At 39.6% G+C, this 12080-nt stretch overlaps 13 non-coding genes across 13 annotated transcripts in view; all 13 read left to right on the top strand.

Moving 5' to 3' along the window:
- Nucleotides 1-499: 499 nt before the first annotated feature.
- On the top strand, nucleotides 500-572 carry TRNAK-CUU (transfer RNA lysine (anticodon CUU)). Its single transcript has one exon. It is a non-coding gene; the product is annotated as a tRNA-Lys (tRNA).
- A 700-nt stretch (nucleotides 573-1272) lies between these two features.
- On the top strand, nucleotides 1273-1345 carry TRNAK-CUU (transfer RNA lysine (anticodon CUU)). Its single transcript has one exon. It is a non-coding gene; the product is annotated as a tRNA-Lys (tRNA).
- Nucleotides 1346-2282: 937 nt separating this feature from the next.
- TRNAK-CUU (transfer RNA lysine (anticodon CUU)) lies at nucleotides 2283-2355 on the top strand. The gene has a single exon. It is a non-coding gene; the product is annotated as a tRNA-Lys (tRNA).
- Nucleotides 2356-2725: 370 nt separating this feature from the next.
- Nucleotides 2726-2798, top strand: TRNAK-CUU (transfer RNA lysine (anticodon CUU)). Its single transcript has one exon. It is a non-coding gene; the product is annotated as a tRNA-Lys (tRNA).
- A 1608-nt stretch (nucleotides 2799-4406) lies between these two features.
- Nucleotides 4407-4479, top strand: TRNAK-CUU (transfer RNA lysine (anticodon CUU)). Its single transcript has one exon. It is a non-coding gene; the product is annotated as a tRNA-Lys (tRNA).
- Nucleotides 4480-5179: 700 nt separating this feature from the next.
- Nucleotides 5180-5252, top strand: TRNAK-CUU (transfer RNA lysine (anticodon CUU)). The gene has a single exon. It is a non-coding gene; the product is annotated as a tRNA-Lys (tRNA).
- Nucleotides 5253-6368: 1116 nt separating this feature from the next.
- On the top strand, nucleotides 6369-6441 carry TRNAK-CUU (transfer RNA lysine (anticodon CUU)). Its single transcript has one exon. It is a non-coding gene; the product is annotated as a tRNA-Lys (tRNA).
- A 700-nt stretch (nucleotides 6442-7141) lies between these two features.
- TRNAK-CUU (transfer RNA lysine (anticodon CUU)) lies at nucleotides 7142-7214 on the top strand. Its single transcript has one exon. It is a non-coding gene; the product is annotated as a tRNA-Lys (tRNA).
- Nucleotides 7215-8151: 937 nt separating this feature from the next.
- On the top strand, nucleotides 8152-8224 carry TRNAK-CUU (transfer RNA lysine (anticodon CUU)). Its single transcript has one exon. It is a non-coding gene; the product is annotated as a tRNA-Lys (tRNA).
- Nucleotides 8225-9783: 1559 nt separating this feature from the next.
- Nucleotides 9784-9856, top strand: TRNAK-CUU (transfer RNA lysine (anticodon CUU)). The gene has a single exon. It is a non-coding gene; the product is annotated as a tRNA-Lys (tRNA).
- Nucleotides 9857-10556: 700 nt separating this feature from the next.
- TRNAK-CUU (transfer RNA lysine (anticodon CUU)) lies at nucleotides 10557-10629 on the top strand. Its single transcript has one exon. It is a non-coding gene; the product is annotated as a tRNA-Lys (tRNA).
- Nucleotides 10630-11566: 937 nt separating this feature from the next.
- On the top strand, nucleotides 11567-11639 carry TRNAK-CUU (transfer RNA lysine (anticodon CUU)). The gene has a single exon. It is a non-coding gene; the product is annotated as a tRNA-Lys (tRNA).
- A 370-nt stretch (nucleotides 11640-12009) lies between these two features.
- TRNAK-CUU (transfer RNA lysine (anticodon CUU)) overlaps nucleotides 12010-12080 on the top strand; it is a 73-nt gene continuing 2 nt past the window's right edge. Inside the window, exon 1 of the tRNA in view lies at nucleotides 12010-12080. This exon is cut by the window's right edge and continues 2 nt beyond it. This is a non-coding gene — a tRNA (tRNA-Lys).

The following is a 12080-nucleotide window of genomic DNA, read 5'->3' as shown; positions in this document are numbered from 1 at the left end:
CTGGATGATGTGTAATGGGGCAATACCACACCTTAATGTATTCACTGTAAAAGAAAAAGTATGTATCATCTTACTATAAAATAAAGTGGAGAAAACACAAATAAGACTTTTTTCCACACAGGTTTAATCAGCTATTTCCTGATATTCTTCAATGCGTTCTGATATTGACTGGTAATTGTGTTTGATACTTTCTTAGACTATTTCTGCCTCTGGCTGATGTGTATTTTCTTTCCAAACTCCACCAGAGCCTATGATTACACAGCATCCTATCTGTGGAAAACGGCAGTGCAGGGATAGGGAAGAAAACTATAGGTATCCAAAGGAGCCCGGCTAGCTCAGTAGGTAGAGCATGAGAATCTTAATCTCAGGGTCGTGGGTTTGAGCCCCACGTTGGGCGAAAACAACTAAAATTGTACTGCTTTTTGACCAAAAAAATACATCCTATCTGTGGAAAACGGCAGTGCAGGGATAGGGAAGAAAACTATAGGCATCAAAAGGAGCCCGGCTAGCTCAGTCGGTAGAGCATGAGACTCTTAATCTCAGGGTCGTGGGTTCGAGCCCCACGTTGGGCGAAAACAACTAAAATTGTAGTGCTTTTTGACCAAAAAAATACATCCTATCTGTGGAAAACGGCAGTGCAGGGATAGGGAAGAAAACTATAGGCATCCAAAGGAGCCCGGCTAGCTCAGTCAGTAGAGCATGAGACTCTTAATCTCAGGGTCGTGGGTTCGAGCCCCACGTTGGGCGAAAACAACTAAAATTGTAGTGCTTTTTGACCAAAAAAATACATCCTATCTGTGGAAAGCGGCAGTGCAGGGATAGGAAAGAAAACGTTGGGCGAAAACAACTAAAATTTTCGTGCTTTTTGACCAAAAAAATAGAAATTGAAAGTCTCGTTACAATATTTGCAATATTTTCATTGTTAACATGCAATATATGAATGCATGTCTGGATGATGTGTAATGGGGCAATACCACACCTTAATGTATTCACTGTAAAAGAAAAAGTATGTATCATCTTACTATAAAATAAAGTGGAGAAAACACAAATAAGACTTTTTTCCACACAGGTTTAATCGGCTATTTCCTGATATTCTTCAATGCGTTCTGATATTGACTGGTAATTGTGTTTGATACTTTCTTAGACTATTTCTGCCTCTGGCTGATGTGTATTTTCTTTCCAAACTCCACCAGAGCCTATGATTACACAGCATCCTATCTGTGGAAAACGGCAGTGCAGGGATAGGGAAGAAAACTATAGGCATCCAAAGGAGCCCGGCTAGCTCAGTCGGTAGAGCATGAGACTCTTAATCTCAGGGTCGTGGGTTCGAGCCCCACGTTGGGCGAAAACAACTAAAATTTTAGTGCTTTTTGACCAAAAAAATAGAAATTGAAAGTCTCTTTACAATATTTGCAATATTTTCATTGTTAACATGCAATATATGAATGCATGTCTGGATGATGTGTAATGGGGCAATACCATACCTTAATGTATTCACTGTAAAAGAAAAAGTATGCATCATCTTACTATAAAATAAAGTGGAGAAAACACAAATAAGACTTTTTTCCACACAGGTTTAATCGGCTATTTCCTGATATTCTTCAATGCGTTCTGATATTGACTGGTAATTGTGTTTGATACTTTCTTAGACTATTTCTGCCTCTGGCTGATGTGTATTTTCTTTCCAAACTCCACCAGAGCCTATGATTACACAGCATCCTATCTGTGGAAAGCGGCAGTGCAGGGATAGGGAAGAAAACTATAGGCATCCAAAGGAGCCCGGCTAGCTCAGTCGGTAGAGCATGAGACTCTTAATCTCAGGGTCGTGGGTGCGAAACCCACGTTGGGCGAAAACAACTAAAATTTTAGTGCTTTTTGACCAAAAAAATAGAAATTGAAAGTCTCTTTACAATATTTGTAATATTTTGATTGTTAACATGCAATATATGAATGCATGTCTGGATGATGTGTAATGGGGCAATACCACACCTTAATGTATTCACTGTAAAAGAAAAAGTATGTATCATCTTACTATAAAATAAAGTGGAGAAAACTCAAATAAGACTTTTTTCCACACAGGTTTAATCGGCTATTTCCTGATATTCTTCAATGCGTTCTGATATTGACTGGTAATTGTGTTTGATACTTTCTTAGACTATTTCTGCCTCTGGCTGATGTGTATTTTCTTTCCAAACTCCACCAGAGCCTATGATTACACAGCATCCTATCTGTGGAAAACGGCAGTGCAGGGATAGGGAAGAAAACTATAGGCATCCAAAGGAGCCCGGCTAGCTCAGTCGGTAGAGCATGAGACTCTTAATCTCAGGGTCGTGGGTTCGAGCCCCACGTTGGGCGAAAACAACTAAAATTGTAGTGCTTTTTGACCAAAAAAATACATCCTATCTGTGGAAAACGGCAGTGCAGGGATATGGAAGAAAACTATAGGCATCCAAAGGAGCCCGGCTAGCTCAGTCGGTAGAGCATGAGACTCTTAATCTCAGGGTCGTGGGTTCGAGCCCCACGTTGGGTGAAAACAGCTAAAATTGTAGTGCTTTTTGACCAAAAAAATACATCCTATCTGTGGAAAGCAGCAGTGCAGGGATAGGGAAGAAAACGTTGGGCGAAAACAACTAAAATTTTAGTGCTTTTTGACCAAAAAAATACATCCTATCTGTGGAAAACGGCAATGCAGGGATAGGGAAGAAAACTATAGGCATCCAAAGGAGCCCGGCTAGCTCAGTCGGTAGAGCATGAGACTCTTAATCTCAGGGTCGTGGGTTCGAGCCCCACGTTGGGCGAAAACAACTAAAATTTTAGTGCTTTTTGACCAAAAAAATAGAAATTGAAAGTCTCTTTACAATATTTGCAATATTTTCATTGTTAACATGCAATATATGAATGCATGTCTGGATGATGTGTAATGGGGCAATACCACACCTTAATGTATTCACTGTAAAAGAAAAAGTATGTATCATCTTACTATAAAATAAAGTGGAGAAAACACAAATAAGACTTTTTTCCACACAGGTTTAATCGGCTATTTCCTGATATTCTTCAATGCGTTCTGATATTGACTGGTAATTGTGTTTGATACTTTCTTAGACTATTTCTGCCTCTGGCTGATGTGTATTTTCTTTCCAAACTCCACCAGAGCCTATGATTACACAGCATCCAATCTGTGGAAAACGGCAGTGCAGGGATAGGGAAGAAAACTATAGGCATCCAAAGGAGCCCGGCTAGCTCAGTCGGTAGAGCATGAGACTCTTAATCTCAGGGTCGTGGGTTGGGCGAAAACAACTAAAATTGTAGTGCTTTTTGACCAAAAAAATAGAAATTGAAAGTCTCTTTACAATATTTGCAATATTTTCATTGTTAACATGCAATATATGAATGCATGTCTGGATGATGTGTAATGGGGCAATACCATACCTTAATGTATTCACTGTAAAATAAAAAGTATGTATCATTTTATTATAAAATAAAGTGGAGAAAACACAAATAAGACTTTTTTTCACACAGGTTCAGTCAGCTATTTCCTGATATTCTTCAAAGCGTTCTGATATTGACTGGTAATTGTGTTTCATACTTTCTTAGACTATTTCTGCCTCTGGCTGATGTGTATTTTCTTTCTTTCCAAACTCCACCAGAGCCTATGATTACACAGCATCCTATCTGTGGAAAACGGCAGTGCAGGGATAGGGAAGAAAACTATAGGCATCCAAAGGAGCCCGGCTAGCTCAGTCGGTAGAGCATGAGACTCTTAATCTCAGGGTCGTGGGTGCGAGCCCCACGTTGGGCGAAAACAACTAAAATTTTAATGCTTTTTGACCAAAAAAATAGAAATTGAAAGTCTCTTTACAATATTTGCAATATTTTGATTGTTAACATGCAATATATGACTGCATGTCTGGATGATGTGTAATGGGGCAATACCACACCTTAATGTATTCACTGTAAAAGAAAAAGTATGTATCATCTTACTATAAAATAAAGTGGAGAAAACACAAATAAGACTTTTTTCCACACAGGTTTAATCAGCTATTTCCTGATATTCTTCAATGCGTTCTGATATTGACTGGTAATTGTGTTTGATACTTTCTTAGACTATTTCTGCCTCTGGCTGATGTGTATTTTCTTTCCAAACTCCACCAGAGCCTATGATTACACAGCATCCTATCTGTGGAAAACGGCAGTGCAGGGATAGGGAAGAAAACTATAGGTATCCAAAGGAGCCCGGCTAGCTCAGTAGGTAGAGCATGAGAATCTTAATCTCAGGGTCGTGGGTTTGAGCCCCACGTTGGGCGAAAACAACTAAAATTGTACTGCTTTTTGACCAAAAAAATACATCCTATCTGTGGAAAACGGCAGTGCAGGGATAGGGAAGAAAACTATAGGCATCAAAAGGAGCCCGGCTAGCTCAGTCGGTAGAGCATGAGACTCTTAATCTCAGGGTCGTGGGTTCGAGCCCCACGTTGGGCGAAAACAACTAAAATTGTAGTGCTTTTTGACCAAAAAAATACATCCTATCTGTGGAAAACGGCAGTGCAGGGATAGGGAAGAAAACTATAGGCATCCAAAGGAGTCCGGCTAGCTCAGTCAGTAGAGCATGAGACTCTTAATCTCAGGGTCGTGGGTTCGAGCCCCACGTTGGGCGAAAACAACTAAAATTGTAGTGCTTTTTGACCAAAAAAATACATCCTATCTGTGGAAAGCGGCAGTGCAGGGATAGGAAAGAAAACGTTGGGCGAAAACAACTAAAATTTTCGTGCTTTTTGACCAAAAAAATAGAAATTGAAAGTCTCGTTACAATATTTGCAATATTTTCATTGTTAACATGCAATATATGAATGCATGTCTGGATGATGTGTAATGGGGCAATACCACACCTTAATGTATTCACTGTAAAAGAAAAAGTATGTATCATCTTACTATAAAATAAAGTGGAGAAAACACAAATAAGACTTTTTTCCACACAGGTTTAATCGGCTATTTCCTGATATTCTTCAATGCGTTCTGATATTGACTGGTAATTGTGTTTGATACTTTCTTAGACTATTTCTGCCTCTGGCTGATGTGTATTTTCTTTCCAAACTCCACCAGAGCCTATGATTACACAGCATCCTATCTGTGGAAAACGGCAGTGCAGGGATAGGGAAGAAAACTATAGGCATCCAAAAGAGCCCGGCTAGCTCAGTCGGTAGAGCATGAGACTCTTAATCTCAGGGTCGTGGGTTCGAGCCCCACGTTGGGCGAAAACAACTAAAATTTTAGTGCTTTTTGACCAAAAAAATAGAAATTGAAAGTCTCTTTACAATATTTGCAATATTTTCATTGTTAACATGCAATATATGAATGCATGTCTGGATGATGTGTAATGGGGCAATACCATACCTTAATGTATTCACTGTAAAAGAAAAAGTATGCATCATCTTACTATAAAATAAAGTGGAGAAAACACAAATAAGACTTTTTTCCACACAGGTTTAATCGGCTATTTCCTGATATTCTTCAATGCGTTCTGATATTGACTGGTAATTGTGTTTGATACTTTCTTAGACTATTTCTGCCTCTGGCTGATGTGTATTTTCTTTCTTTCCAAACTCCACCAGAGCCTATGATTACACAGCATCCTATCTGTGGAAAACGGCAGTGCAGGGATAGGGAAGAAAACTATAGGCATCCAAAGGAGCCCGGCTAGCTCAGTCGGTAGAGCATGAGACTCTTAATCTCAGGGTCGTGGGTGCGAGCCCCACGTTGGGCGAAAACAACTAAAATTTTAATGCTTTTTGACCAAAAAAATAGAAATTGAAAGTCTCTTTACAATATTTGCAATATTTTGATTGTTAACATGCAATATATGAATGCATGTCTGGATGATGTGTAATGGGGCAATACCACACCTTAATGTATTCACTGTAAAAGAAAAAGTATGTATCATCTTACTATAAAATAAAGTGGAGAAAACACAAATAAGACTTTTTTCCACACAGGTTTAATCAGCTATTTCCTGATATTCTTCAATGCGTTCTGATATTGACTGGTAATTGTGTTTGATACTTTCTTAGACTATTTCTGCCTCTGGCTGATGTGTATTTTCTTTCCAAACTCCACCAGAGCCTATGATTACACAGCATCCTATCTGTGGAAAACGGCAGTGCAGGGATAGGGAAGAAAACTATAGGTATCCAAAGGAGCCCGGCTAGCTCAGTAGGTAGAGCATGAGAATCTTAATCTCAGGGTCGTGGGTTTGAGCCCCACGTTGGGCGAAAACAACTAAAATTGTACTGCTTTTTGACCAAAAAAATACATCCTATCTGTGGAAAACGGCAGTGCAGGGATAGGGAAGAAAACTATAGGCATCAAAAGGAGCCCGGCTAGCTCAGTCGGTAGAGCATGAGACTCTTAATCTCAGGGTCGTGGGTTCGAGCCCCACGTTGGGCGAAAACAACTAAAATTGTAGTGCTTTTTGACCAAAAAAATACATCCTATCTGTGGAAAACGGCAGTGCAGGGATAGGGAAGAAAACTATAGGCATCCAAAGGAGCCCGGCTAGCTCAGGCAGTAGAGCATGAGACTCTTAATCTCAGGGTCGTGGGTTCGAGCCCCACGTTGGGCGAAAACAACTAAAATTGTAGTGCTTTTTGACCAAAAAAATACATCCTATCTGTGGAAAGCGGCAGTGCAGGGATAGGAAAGAAAACGTTGGGCGAAAACAACTAAAATTTTCGTGCTTTTTGACCAAAAAAATAGAAATTGAAAGTCTCTTTACAATATTTGCAATATTTTCATTGTTAACATGCAATATATGAATGCATGTCTGGATGATGTGTAATGGGGCAATACCACACCTTAATGTATTCACTGTAAAAGAAAAAGTATGTATCATCTTACTATAAAATAAAGTGGAGAAAACACAAATAAGACTTTTTTCCACACAGGTTTAATCGGCTATTTCCTGATATTCTTCAATGCGTTCTGATATTGACTGGTAATTGTGTTTGATACTTTCTTAGACTATTTCTGCCTCTGGCTGATGTGTATTTTCTTTCCAAACTCCACCAGAGCCTATGATTACACAGCATCCTATCTGTGGAAAACGGCAGTGCAGGGATAGGGAAGAAAACTATAGGCATCCAAAGGAGCCCGGCTAGCTCAGTCGGTAGAGCATGAGACTCTTAATCTCAGGGTCGTGGGTTCGAGCCCCACGTTGGGCGAAAACAACTAAAACTTTAGTGCTTTTTGACCAAAAAAATAGAAATTGAAAGTCTCTTTACAATATTTGCAATATTTTCATTGTTAACATGCAATATATGAATGCATGTCTGGATGATGTGTAATGGGGCAATACCATACCTTAATGTATTCACTGTAAAAGAAAAAGTATGCATCATCTTACTATAAAATAAAGTGGAGAAAACACAAATAAGACTTTTTTCCACACAGGTTTAATCGGCTATTTCCTGATATTCTTCAATGCGTTCTGATATTGACTGGTAATTGTGTTTGATACTTTCTTAGACTATTTCTGCCTCTGGCTGATGTGTATTTTCTTTCCAAACTCCACCAGAGCCTATGTTTACACAGCATCCTATCTGTGGAAAGCGGCAGTGCAGGGATAGGGAAGAAAACTATAGGCATCCAAAGGAGCCCGGCTAGCTCAGTCGGTAGAGCATGAGACTCTTAATCTCAGGGTCGTGGGTGCGAAACCCACGTTGGGCGAAAACAACTAAAATTTTAGTGCTTTTTGACCAAAAAAATAGAAATTGAAAGTCTCTTTACAATATTTGTAATATTTTGATTGTTAACATGCAATATATGAATGCATGTCTGGATGATGTGTAATGGGGCAATACCACACCTTAATGTATTCACTGTAAAAGAAAAAGTATGTATCATCTTACTATAAAATAAAGTGGAGAAAACTCAAATAAGACTTTTTTCCACACAGGTTTAATCGGCTATTTCCTGATATTCTTCAATGCGTTCTGATATTGACTGGTAATTGTGTTTGATACTTTCTTAGACTATTTCTGCCTCTGGCTGATGTGTATTTTCTTTCCAAACTCCACCAGAGCCTATGATTACACAGCATCCTATCTGTGGAAAACGGCAGTGCAGGGATAGGGAAGAAAACTATAGGCATCCAAAGGAGCCCGGCTAGCTCAGTCGGTAGAGCATGAGACTCTTAATCTCAGGGTCGTGGGTTCGAGCCCCACGTTGGGCGAAAACAACTAAAATTGTAGTGCTTTTTGACCAAAAAAATACATCCTATCTGTGGAAAACGGCAGTGCAGGGATATGGAAGAAAACTATAGGCATCCAAAGGAGCCCGGCTAGCTCAGTCAGTAGAGCATGAGACTCTTAATCTCAGGGTCGTGGGTTCGAGCCCCACGTTGGGTGAAAACAGCTAAAATTGTAGTGCTTTTTGACCAAAAAAATACATCCTATCTGTGGAAAGCAGCAGTGCAGGGATAGGGAAGAAAACGTTGGGCGAAAACAACTAAAATTTTAGTGCTTTTTGACCAAAAAAATACATCCTATCTGTGGAAAACGGCAATGCAGGGATAGGGAAGAAAACTATAGGCATCCAAAGGAGCCCGGCTAGCTCAGTCGGTAGAGCATGAGACTCTTAATCTCAGGGTCGTGGGTTCGAGCCCCACGTTGGGTGAAAACAACTAAAATTTTAGTGCTTTTTGACCAAAAAAATAGAAATTGAAAGTCTCTTTACAATATTTGCAATATTTTCATTGTTAACATGCAATATATGAATGCATGTCTGGATGATGTGTAATGGGGCAATACCATACCTTAATGTATTCACTGTAAAATAAAAAGTATGTATCATTTTATTATAAAATAAAGTGGAGAAAACACAAATAAGACTTTTTTTCACACAGGTTCAGTCAGCTATTTCCTGATATTCTTCAAAGCGTTCTGATATTGACTGGTAATTGTGTTTGATACTTTCTTAGACTATTTCTGCCTCTGGCTGATGTGTATTTTCTTTCTTTCCAAACTCCACCAGAGCCTATGATTACACAGCATCCTATCTGTGGAAAACGGCAGTGCAGGGATAGGGAAGAAAACTATAGGCATCCAAAGGAGCCCGGCTAGCTCAGTCGGTAGAGCATGAGACTCTTAATCTCAGGGTCGTGGGTGCGAGCCCCACGTTGGGCGAAAACAACTAAAATTTTAATGCTTTTTGACCAAAAAAATAGAAATTGAAAGTCTCTTTACAATATTTGCAATATTTTGATTGTTAACATGCAATATATGAATGCATGTCTGGATGATGTGTAATGGGGCAATACCACACCTTAATGTATTCACTGTAAAAGAAAAAGTATGTATCATCTTACTATAAAATAAAGTGGAGAAAACACAAATAAGACTTTTTTCCACACAGGTTTAATCAGCTATTTCCTGATATTCTTCAATGCGTTCTGATATTGACTGGTAATTGTGTTTGATACTTTCTTAGACTATTTCTGCCTCTGGCTGATACGTATTTTCTTTCCAAACTCCACCAGAGCCTATGATTACACAGCATCCTATCTGTGGAAAACGGCAGTGCAGGGATAGGGAAGAAAACTATAGGTATCCAAAGGAGCCCGGCTAGCTCAGTAGGTAGAGCATGAGAATCTTAATCTCAGGGTCGTGGGTTTGAGCCCCACGTTGGGCGAAAACAACTAAAATTGTACTGCTTTTTGACCAAAAAAATACATCCTATCTGTGGAAAACGGCAGTGCAGGGATAGGGAAGAAAACTATAGGCATCAAAAGGAGCCCGGCTAGCTCAGTCGGTAGAGCATGAGACTCTTAATCTCAGGGTCGTGGGTTCGAGCCCCACGTTGGGCGAAAACAACTAAAATTGTAGTGCTTTTTGACCAAAAAAATACATCCTATCTGTGGAAAACGGCAGTGCAGGGATAGGGAAGAAAACTATAGGCATCCAAAGGAGCCCGGCTAGCTCAGTCAGTAGAGCATGAGACTCTTAATCTCAGGGTCGTGGGTTCGAGCCCCACGTTGGGCGAAAACAACTAAAATTGTAGTGCTTTTTGACCAAAAAAATACATCCTATCTGTGGAAAGCGGCAGTGCAGGGATAGGAAAGAAAACGTTGGGCGAAAACAACTAAAATTTTCGTGCTTTTTGACCAAAAAAATAGAAATTGAAAGTCTCTTTACAATATTTGCAATATTTTCATTGTTAACATGCAATATATGAATGCATGTCTGGATGATGTGTAATGGGGCAATACCACACCTTAATGTATTCACTGTAAAAGAAAAAGTATGTATCATCTTACTATAAAATAAAGTGGAGAAAACACAAATAAGACTTTTTTCCACACAGGTTTAATCGGCTATTTCCTGATATTCTTCAATGCGTTCTGATATTGACTGGTAATTGTGTTTGATACTTTCTTAGACTATTTCTGCCTCTGGCTGATGTGTATTTTCTTTCCAAACTCCACCAGAGCCTATGATTACACAGCATCCTATCTGTGGAAAACGGCAGTGCAGGGATAGGGAAGAAAACTATAGGCATCCAAAGGAGCCCGGCTAGCTCAGTCGGTAGAGCATGAGACTCTTAATCTCAGGGTCGTGGGTTCGAGCCCCACGTTGGGCGAAAACAACTAAAATTTTAGTGCTTTTTGACCAAAAAAATAGAAATTGAAAGTCTCTTTACAATATTTGCAATATTTTCATTGTTAACATGCAATATATGAATGCATGTCTGGATGATGTGTAATGGGGCAATACCATACCTTAATGTATTCACTGTAAAAGAAAAAGTATGCATCATCTTACTATAAAATAAAGTGGAGAAAACACAAATAAGACTTTTTTCCACACAGGTTTAATCGGCTATTTCCTGATATTCTTCAATGCGTTCTGATATTGACTGGTAATTGTGTTTGATACTTTCTTAGACTATTTCTGCCTCTGGCTGATGTGTATTTTCTTTCCAAACTCCACCAGAGCCTATGATTACACAGCATCCTATCTGTGGAAAGCGGCAGTGCAGGGATAGGGAAGAAAACTATAGGCATCCAAAGGAGCCCGGCTTGCTCAGTCGGTAGAGCATGAGACTCTTAATCTCAGGGTCGTGGGTGCGAAACCCACGTTGGGCGAAAACAACTAAAATTTTAGTGCTTTTTGACCAAAAAAATAGAAATTGAAAGTCTCTTTACAATATTTGTAATATTTTGATTGTTAACATGCAATATATGAATGCATGTCTGGATGATGTGTAATGGGGCAATACCACACCTTAATGTATTCACTGTAAAAGAAAAAGTATGTATCATCTTACTATAAAATAAAGTGGAGAAAACTCAAATAAGACTTTTTTCCACACAGGTTTAATCGGCTATTTCCTGATATTCTTCAATGCGTTCTGATATTGACTGGTAATTGTGTTTGATACTTTCTTAGACTATTTCTGCCTCTGGCTGATGTGTATTTTCTTTCCAAACTCCACCAGAGCCTATGATTACACAGCATCCTATCTGTGGAAAACGGCAGTGCAGGGATAGGGAAGAAAACTATAGGCATCCAAAGGAGCCCGGCTAGCTCAGTCGGTAGAGCATGAGACTCTTAATCTCAGGGTCGTGGGTTCGAGCCCCACGTTGGGCGAAAACAACTAAAATTGTAGTGCTTTTTGACCAAAAAAATACATCCTATCTGTGGAAAACGGCAGTGCAGGGATATGGAAGAAAACTATAGGCATCCAAAGGAGCCCGGCTAGCTCAGTCGGTAGAGCATGAGACTCTTAATCTCAGGGTCGTGGGTTCGAGCCCCACGTTGGGTGAAAACAGCTAAAATTGTAGTGCTTTTTGACCAAAAAAATACATCCTATCTGTGGAAAGCAGCAGTGCAGGGATAGGGAAGAAAACGTTGGGCGAAAACAACTAAAATTTTAGTGCTTTTTGACCAAAAAAATACATCCTATCTGTGGAAAACGGCAATGCAGGGATAGGGAAGAAAACTATAGGCATCCAAAGGAGCCCGGCTAGCTCAGTCGGTAGAGCATGAGACTCTTAATCTCAGGGTCGTGGGTTCGAGCCCCACGTTGGG

Source organism: Ambystoma mexicanum, chromosome 4q, assembly GCF_040938575.1.
Source record: "Ambystoma mexicanum isolate Mex_15411 chromosome 4q, UKY_AmexF1_1, whole genome shotgun sequence".
In the NCBI taxonomy this organism is placed as follows: domain Eukaryota; kingdom Metazoa; phylum Chordata; class Amphibia; order Caudata; family Ambystomatidae; genus Ambystoma; species Ambystoma mexicanum.
This window is presented reverse-complemented; position numbering and strand designations above follow the sequence as displayed.